The sequence below is a fragment of the Apium graveolens genome, chromosome 9 (genome assembly GCF_009905375.1).
Source record: "Apium graveolens cultivar Ventura chromosome 9, ASM990537v1, whole genome shotgun sequence".
NCBI lineage: Eukaryota > Viridiplantae > Streptophyta > Magnoliopsida > Apiales > Apiaceae > Apium > Apium graveolens.
This window is the reverse complement of record NC_133655.1, coordinates 224,939,678-224,949,544: the sequence shown is the minus strand read 5'-3', so window position 1 is coordinate 224,949,544 and position 9,867 is coordinate 224,939,678. Positions and strand designations below refer to the sequence as shown.

At 37.9% G+C, this 9,867-nt stretch overlaps 1 non-coding gene across 1 annotated transcript; it reads left to right on the top strand.

Moving 5' to 3' along the window:
- The first annotated feature begins 203 nt into the window (after window positions 1-203).
- Window positions 204-310, top strand: LOC141688313 (small nucleolar RNA R71). Its single transcript, XR_012561763.1, has one exon. It is a non-coding gene; the product is annotated as a small nucleolar RNA R71 (small nucleolar RNA).
- The last annotated feature ends 9,557 nt before the right edge of the window (window positions 311-9,867 follow it).

The following is a 9,867-nucleotide window of genomic DNA, read 5'->3' as shown; positions in this document are numbered from 1 at the left end:
TCCAATTCCAGAATTCCTGCCACTTTTCCTTGAGTCAGTGTCTGGGAAGGATTCTGGTACTCATTAGCAGCCATCAGTTCAATAAGTTTATAAGATTCATTGTAGCTCTTAGCCCACAAGGCTCCTCCTGACGCTGCAACAAGCATAGGTCTAGAAGTAGGACCCAATCCAATGTAGAAATAGTTGATAATCATCCAATCAGGATGCCATGGTGTGGGCACTTCCTTAGCATCTCCTTATATCGATCCCAAGCCTCACACAGAGATTCTCCAGTTTGTTGAGCAAACTGAGTAAGAGCATTCCTGATTGCAGCAGTCTTCGCCACGGGGAAGAATTTAGTGATAAACTTTTGAGCAAGATCTTCCCAAGTGGTGATAGACCCTGCTGGTAGAGAGTGTAACCAACACTTAGCCTTGTCCCTCAGAGAGAATGGGAAGAGACGTAGCTTGATAGCGTCTTCACATCATTGAACTTGAAAGTGTCAGAGATCTCGATGAAATCCCTGATGTGCATATTGGGGAACCCCCAAACTGAACTGAGTTCTATATCATCTGGATCGTGCTTGACTTGATCTCATAAGTGTTGTTGTGAATATGTTGTGTACTTGATGATTACCTAAATAAAACATCTAAGTAGATTTTACTTAGTGAAATAATGTAGCACTCGACGGATAAGAATTATAGTCCCGACGGATAACTCATTATAGTCCCAACGGATGATTAACTTATTATCCATCGAGTGAGTAGCTTATGTAATAATAAGTTTGTAGCACAGTGATGTATGCACCTTTGTATAGAATCTGTAGTAGCATATAAGTCATGTTGAATTTAATTAGATATACAGAATAGGTTGATTAATTGTACATAAGTAATGTCTTGTAATTCTGTATAAGTGAAATAAAGTCAAGTGCCAAAATAGCTACCGATGGATGATTAACAAAGCCTTCGACGGATGATCAAATGACTATCAACGGATGCTTAACATAGCAGTCGACGGATGATCAATTAAGTCATCGACGGATGATCTGAAAGTCGACGGATGATCATATCAAGAATTCAAACATCAGTTGAACAGTGAAAGCTGACACACAGCCGTCGAGTTGTAACAAACACATTGTGGAAGCCCATTAACTGGGTAATAGAGGATGAAAAGCAGCAAAGATTAAGACTGTTAGATTTTATATTTGTTCAGTCTTTTTGACTTTGTAATCTTAGTATTATATAAACCAAGAGAGTAGCAAATAAAAAAAATAACTGAGATAACTGAGAGAAACTCAAAAACAGAGAAATTTTTGTAAGCATAATCTTTAGCATTTCCTGTATTCTCAGTAGTTCCATTTTGTAAGTAGTTGTGAGCATTTCTGCACACAGAGTCCTCTCGATATATTATATGTATATCTCTGGTGGAATTGTTTAAATCCACCAGAAAGTTTTTAAAGACTCCTGTTTTTAATTACTTGTGTTTTGATTAATTTAAGTTTATATTCCGCATTGTGCTAATCAAAACAAATATATCAATAATCGAGTTGAACATTTTTATTTCAAGAAAAAGGTTCAAGAATTCCATTCAACCCCCCTTCTGTAATTCTTGCTACATTGTTAAGGGACTAACAATTGGTATCATAGCAAACTCTTAATCTACAAAGAGTTTAAAGATCAAAACAATTCAGCAAGATGAACAAGAAAGATGTTGGAGTCAAGATTCCTTTTCTTGATAAAGATAATTACCATCATTGGAAGGTAAAGATGCATCTTCATATGCTTTCTCAAGATGAGGCCTATGTGGACTGCATAGAAAGAGACCCTCATGTTCCAATGAGAGCTGCAACAGGAAATGAGCCATCTGTTCCAAAGCCAAGGCATGAATGGACTGATCCTGACATTGAACAAGTCAGGAAAGATAAAAAGGCCATGAACATTCTGTTCAATGGTGTTGATGCAAACATGTTTGATAACATCATCAACTGCAAGACTGCCAAGGAAGTTTGGGACACAATACAGATAATTTGTGATGGTACTGAGCAAGTAAGAGAAAATAAAATGCAGCTCCTGATTCAGCAATATGAGCATTTTCACAATAAAGAAAGTGAGTCACTCACTGACATTTTTAGTAGATTTCAAAAACTACTAAATGCTCTTAAGTTGCATGGAAGAGTCTATCAGACTAAAGACTCCAATCTGAAATTTCTCAGATCTCTTCCAAAGGAATGGAAACCAATGACAGTCTCATTGAGAAACTCACAAGATTATAAGGAGTTTACTTTAGAGAGACTGTATGGCATTCTGAAAACCTATGAGCTTGAGATGAAGATGAAGATGTCAGCTATGTCAATCTAGCCCTAATGGCCAAGTCTGATGAAACAGAGACAAGTTCCTCAAGCAATCAGGTAATTACTACAAACCTTGCACATTTATCTAAAGCTGAGTGTAATGATTCCATAAATGACATGTCTACAGAATTGTATCATTTGCGTGTTACACTTAAGTCTCTCACTAAAGAAAATGCTAAAATCAAAGAAAACAATTTGTTTTTAAGTGAGAGGAACAATGTGCTTGAGTCTCAGTTTGTTGAGTTTGAGAAACTAAAAATTGAGTGTAAGATTGCCAAGGAGGAATTAACAGAGTCCTTGAAAAAGGAAGAAATTTTGAAGAAGCAGCTCGAGCGTGAACAAGAGGTGATTAAAGCATGGAAAACATCTAGGGATGTTCATGCTCAAATCACCAAGGTTCAAGGAATTGAGTCTTTTTGTGATGAAGCCTGGAAAAAGAATAAGGAGAAACTAGAACCTATTTTGGTAGATGGGCTGCTGACAGATGTAGACTCGACGGATGATGAGGACTATCCGTCGGATAACAAAAAGTGTTATCCGTCGAATGATAAAAATCCTCATCCGTCGGCTGTAAGCAAACCCATTAGCAAAGCCAAATTAATCAAGCTAAATGAAAAGTATGGGTCTGTTTCCAAGAACTTTGTTTCAGGAGAGTCAAGTCAAGCTAAGAAAGGGAAAAAGGCTAATGTTAGTCACATGACTGTCAAACAGTTAAGTGACAGACTTGAGAAGATAGAGGTAAAAACAGAGACTAAAAGGAAAAACAATAGGAATGGTAAAGTAGGGATTAACAAACACAATAAGTACACACCTGATAAATATGCTCCTAGAAAAATCTGTGTCAAGTGTGGTAGTGTAAATCATTTGTCTGTTAATTGCAAATCTTCCATGCCTACTCCCATGTCTGTTCAGCCTCAATTTCCTAACATGAATGCCATGCCTCCCATGCCTGTTAATGCTATGCCTACAAACAACATGAATGCACAGTTTGCTAATATGCCATTTGCACCTAATCCATATTATGCTGCATACAATATGCCTCAAATGCCATTTAGCATGCCTTACTGGAATAACATGTTTGCACCAAGCATGCCATTTCCTGTTAGCCATAACATGCATGATAATTCTGTTGCATTTAGTGGTTTCAAAGGTACAACCCAATTGACTAAGGAAGAATCTGAAATTCCTAAGTCAAATGAGATAAGGCCTAAGAAACAGAAGAAGAAAGCTAACAAGGTAGGACCCAAGGAAACTTGGGTTCCAAAATCAACTTGATTTGATTTTGATGTGTGCAGGGAAACAGAAAGAATCTTTGGTACTTGGATAGTGGCTGTTCAAGACACATGACTGGTGATTCTACCCCGCTCACAGAGTTTAAGGAGAGAGCTGACCCAAGTATCACTTTTGGAGATGACAGCGAAGGTTATACTATGGGATATGGCTTGATTTCAAAGGACAATGTCATTATTAAAGAGGTTGCCTTAGTGGATGGTCTCAAACACAATCTGTTGAGTATCAGCCAGCTTTGTGACAAAGGCAACTCAATAACCTTCAACAAAGAAGCCTGTGTTATGACTAACAATCAAAACAACAAAGTGGTTCTCACTGGTGTGAGAAGAGGAAATGTGTATCTAGCTGACTTCAACTCAACTAAAGCAGAATCTGTAACTTGTCTTCTCAGTAAAGCAAGTCAAGATGAAAGTTGGCTATGGCACAAGAAGCTATCCCATTTAAACTTCAAAACCATGAATGAGCTGGTAAAGAAAGAGCTAGTAAGAGGCATTCCTCTAGTGGAGTTTACAAAGGATGGACTGTGTGATGCCTTCCAAAAAGGGAAGCAGATCAAAACATCATTCCGAAAGAAACTTGATTCAGCAATTGAAGAGCCTCTGCAACTGCTTCACATGGATTTGTTTGGACCAGTCAATGTATTGTCAATTTCAAAGAAAAGATTTTGCCTAGTAATTGTAGATGATTTCTCAAAGTTCTCTTGGACATATTTCCTAAAGTCTAAAGATGAGGCTAGTGAAATCATCATCAATCACATAAGGCAAGTTAACAATCATCCTGATTTCAAAGTTAGGAGAATCAGGAGTGAAAATGGAACTGAGTTCAAGAACTATGTCATGAGAGCATTTTGTGAGGAAAATGGGATCTTGCATGAGTTTTCAGCAGCAAGGACTCCACAACAGAATGGAGTAGTGGAAAGAAAGAATAGATTTCTTATTGAAGCTGCAAGGACAATGCTTGAAGAATCAAAATTACCAACATATTTCTGGGCTGAAGCTATAAACACTGCATGCTACACTCAGAACATCTCTCTGATTAATCAAGCAAGATGCATGACACCTTATCAATTGTTCAAGAACAAGAAGCCAACTCTAAACTTTCTTCATGTCTTTGGCTGTAAATGCTATATTCTGAGAAATCAACCTGATCAAAATGGGAAGTTTGATGCTAAAGCAGATGAAGGAATTTTTGTTGGATATACTGTTGGTAAACCATATAGAGTCTACAATCTAAGAACCAACATTGTTGTTGAATCTATACATGTTGTGTTTGATGATAAAAAGATTGAAGGACTAAAAGATGAAGATTACCATGAAAGCCTCAAATTCGATAATGTTGAGATGGTCAGTGATGAAAGTGATGATCAGTGTGATCAAGAAACAGTGTCTAAGGATAATGCAGAAAAATCTACCACCAATGAAGTACATAACTCAACATCCGTCGAGTTACATAATGCTTCATCCTTCGGAAGGCAATCTGTGTTATCCGTCGGAAGACAAACTGCCTCATCCGTCGGTACTCAAAATTCACCATCCGTCGGGTTATCTAAAGGAGCAGGAAATCAAGGAAGGTCACCCATAGAAAGTACCCCTTTCTCAAATCAAAGATCCACAAACTCAGGGGGAGTTTCTAGCAATCAAAACTCAATCACACATCAAGACAACATTGAGGTCTCTTCATCTAGAGCTAATCTACCTCAACTAAGGAAATGGACAAAAGATCACCCCTTTGAACTGATTATTGGTGATGTTTCTTCTAGAGTTCAAACCAGGAGAGCAACTCAAGAAGAATATTTATACAACAGCTTTCTGTCAAAGGAAGAACCAAAGAAGGTAGAGGAAGCCTTGTTAGATCCTGATTGGATTTTAGCTATGCAGGAGGAGCTAAACCAATTTGAAAGAAATAAAGTATGGAAGCTGGTACCCAAGCCTAAAGGAAAGAATCCAATAGACACCAAATGGGTATTCAGAAACAAGATGGATGAAAATGGCATAGTAGTAAGGAATAAAGCCAGATTGGTTGCTAAGGGCTATTTCCAGCAAGAGGGAATAGATTTTGATGAAACATTTGCTCCTGTTGCAAGACTTGAAGCCATCAGAATCTTCTTAGCCTATGCAGCCCATGCCAATTTCAAGGTCTATCAAATGGATGTCAAAAGTGCCTTTCTGAATGGAGATTTGGAGGAAGAAGTGTATGTTAGTCAACCTCCTGGCTTTGAAGATCCAAATTTTCCAGAGTATGTCTATTATCTACTGAAAGCACTTTATGCACTGAAGCAAGCACCTAGAGCCTGCTATGACACTTTATCAAAGTTCCTTTTGGAAAATCACTTCACAAGAGGTACTGTAGATAAAACTTTATTTTTCAGAAATGTTAATGGCTCTAGCATACTTGTTCAAATTTATGTAGATGATATTATCTTTGGCTCTACAGATGAAAAACTTTGTAAAAAGTTTGCCAAACTGATGCAAAGTAAGTATGAAATGAGCATGATGGGAGAACTAACTTACTTTCTTGGTTTAAAAGTTAAGCAAGTTAGTGATGGAATATTCATTAGTCAAACTAAATATATTTTTGATCTTTTAATGAAGTTTGATCTAATGGATTGCACATCTGCAAAAACTCTCATGGCCACTGCAACTAAGCTTGAACTAAACACTACTGAAAAGTCTGTGGATATTTCAAGCTATAGAGGCATGGTTGGCTCACTTCTGTACTTAACAGCTAGTAGGCCAGATATAATATTTGCTACATGTTTATTTGCTAGATTTCAGGCTGATCCTAGAGAGTCTCATTTGATAGCTATTAAGAGAATTTTCAGATATCTCAAAGGAACACCAAAACTTGGCATTTGGTATCCTAGAGATTCTGGCTTTGATCTAACTGGTTATTCAGATGCAGACTATGCAGGTTGCAGAATTGACAGAAAAAGCACAACAGGAACTTGTCAATTTTTAGGAAATAAGCTTGTGTCCTGGTTCAGTAAAAAGTAAAATTCAGTTTCTACTTCTACAGCTGAAGCTGAATATATTGCTGCTGGCAGTTGCTGTGCACATATTTTATGGATGAAAAATCAATTTCTAGACTATGGTTTGCAAGTTGAGAGGATTCCTATTTTCTGTGATAACACAAGTGCAATTGCCATCACTGAAAATCCAGTGCAACATTCAAGGACAAAGCACATAGATATCAAGTACCATTTCATAAGGGAACATGTAATGAATGGTACTGTAGAACTACATTTTGTTCCAAGTGAGAAGCAACTTGCAGATATATTTACCAAGCCACTGGATGAATCCACCTTTTCTAGGTTGGTAAGTGAGTTATGTATGCTTAATTACTCTTGAATCTATCTGAGTTATTTTGCAAGTTGATAAGTAGCCAGAAATTTAACTGATTTTTAGTCATGGATGAAATTTTGGCTAAGTCAAAATTTGCATCTCGACGGATGACCATTATCCATCAAGTTAAGTCATCCGTCGATATACAATGTGCAAATAAAAATTAATTATTTTTCTGGAATCTTTTAAAACTCGACGGATAACAGTTTATCCTCATCCGTCAAAGTGTCTAAATCTTAACCATTAATTCCCTGAACATTATCCATCGAGTATACTTACAGTTTGTAAGCATTACACGACGGATAATGAGTGGAATTTTTACAGTTTATTTTTAAAACGGCTAATTTAGGCAATTTCTATTGGGTAATTTACTTCTCTTTATTATTTTTATCCGTTGATTTTGAGTAAAGTATAAAAGCTTATTTCATTCTAATCATTTTCTTTTATCATTCTCAAATTCAACTGCGTTTATTTCATTCTCTCTCAAGCAAAAATCCTCTTTCTCTTCAAGCTTTTCTTCTCTAACAATGGCACCTGTAGTAAAGATTATGTCTCAGACTGGGTTCATTTACGAGAAGAACAACTTCACGGCTTTGGTCAACAAGGGCATTCAGCAATCAGAAGACTATCACAAGATGATGGGCTTCGTGAAGAACTGCAAGTTAAGTTTTGCCATGCTTGAATCACCCACAATCTTTTGTGAAGTTGTAGAAGAGATGTGGACTTCTGCAATTTACAACTTTACTGACAAAACCATCACTCTGACCATCAAAGGTAATGAATTCTGTATCAATACTGATGTGATAAAAGCATGTTTCAAGATTCCCGATGATAATGTAACTTCACCATACACTGACACTGATATTATCAATATGCTTAATTCCATGCATTATGCACTTCCTACTAATAAGCTAAGTGAGATTAGAAGACTAGGTCTTAGGAAGGAATGGAGTTTCATGTGTGATGTTATGACTAAAGTTTTCTCTGGAAAAGTCAGTAATTTTGATTCTGTGAACATTTCCATGCTTAACATGCTATACATGCTAGTTACAGATAAATTCTACAATTTCAGTGACCTTGTCTTGTATGAGTTAGGTTTTAAACTAGGCGAGTTAGCCAAAAGGGGAAAGAATGTATATTATGCTAGTTCCTGCCATCACCACTTCTCCAACTATTCAAATCAAAGGAAAGCTTGATGGAATTGATCTAATCCAGATAGCAGCAGCTGAATTGCAAGTCAAAGAGCAAAGGAGGAAAATTGATGAAAAGATGCAACAAATTTTTGGTTCTACAACTTCTAAATCACAATCTGTGAAGCATAGCACAAAGGTGGAACCAATTATTATGGAACTCAAGCCAGTAAGGAGGAATAAGGTTAGAGAGACTTCTTCAACCTTATTCCTCCTTACTGGCTTGAGCTCCATAATAATTGGTTCCACCTTTGTGCTATGCTTCACAGATTGTGATTTAGAAGTTGTAGAACCAAAAATTTGTTGCATCTTTTCATCAATTTTCCTCCTTTGCTCTTTGACTTGCAATTCAGCTGCTGCTATCTGGATTAGATCAATTCCATCAAGCTTTCCTTTGATTTGAATAGTTGGAGAAGTGGTGATGGCAGGAACTAGCACTTGAGATATTTGAACTGTTGTTGATGGCTCTCCTTCCCCCCTTCCCCTTTATTCTCCCCCTTTTTGTTATCATCAAGGGTAGGGGTCAAGCCTTGTGCTTTTGCCAGCTGTATTAGTAGATTTGTCTGAGTTTGTTGATTCTGAAGAATGGTGACCATAGAGTCTTCAATGATCTGAACTCTGTCTTCCAACCTGGCCAGCCTCTTATCAGCATCAGATGCTTTCCTCAGTCTCCCCAACAAATCTTGTATAGTACCATAAGGCATGACTGAATCCAACTTCTCAGCATTGTAGGATTTCAGATCAGCAATGTCCTGCTTGAGTTCATCCACACTTAGATTCTGTTTTAAATGCTGTAACTGCAAGAGATGCAGAGAGTCCAGATGAGCTTGAAGAATTGCCTTGGTACCAGCATCTGTAGTCTCCTGAAGGGCCTTCTGAAGAGTCATTACTTGCCTGACCAAAGTTACACCAAACTCTCCTGGTGTAGATGCCTTTGCCCATGCCCAATCAGGTAGATCTGGAACAGAACTTGGGCCTTCTTCTCCCCCTAAGTTCATGCTCTCATCCAAAGAATTAGAGTCATCATCATTAGAATTTACTCCAAATTCTTTAGATGGCTCACCAGCTTGAGAAGGCAGCCTGTTAACAGCAGCTTTGTCTCTGAGAAGAGATTCTGAAGTGTGTACAATGTTTAAAGTCTGTTCTGCCTCCACATTGCCCTGAGCAGCCAACAATTGATAGGCTGGAACAAGGTGAGTAAAAGTGTCAGCATCCAAGGAAATGTTATCAATTAAAGCTTTGTAATGTTGCTGAAATTGTCTTCCCTTGTCTGCATCATCCATAATCATTGACTCACTAGCAATGGCTGGATCCACCCTTATAGCTTCTGTACCTGCCTTTCTCTCATTTTCTCTATTTTCTTGCATCAGGGACTCCCCCTGGCTCACACACACCCTCACACCCTCACCCTCACCTTCTAAGGTGGCACTCCCCTCACTCACTTTTGCCATGCTGGAAGAAATAGCATGTATATGGTGACTCTCAACCTCTCCTTTTGCCTGGGAGCAACCCAGCCTCTCACTCAAATTATCACTCCCTTCCCTCAAACCTAAAAGTGATTGTACAGTAACCATGTCCTCTACAGTTGGAATTGTTTCTGTTATATGTGTAGAGACCATCAACGGATAGGGATTATCCGTTGAAGTGGAAACTGATGGTATCATCGGATAACTGCTGTTAAGCTTATCCGTCGAAGAACAACCACTTGTCAACGGAT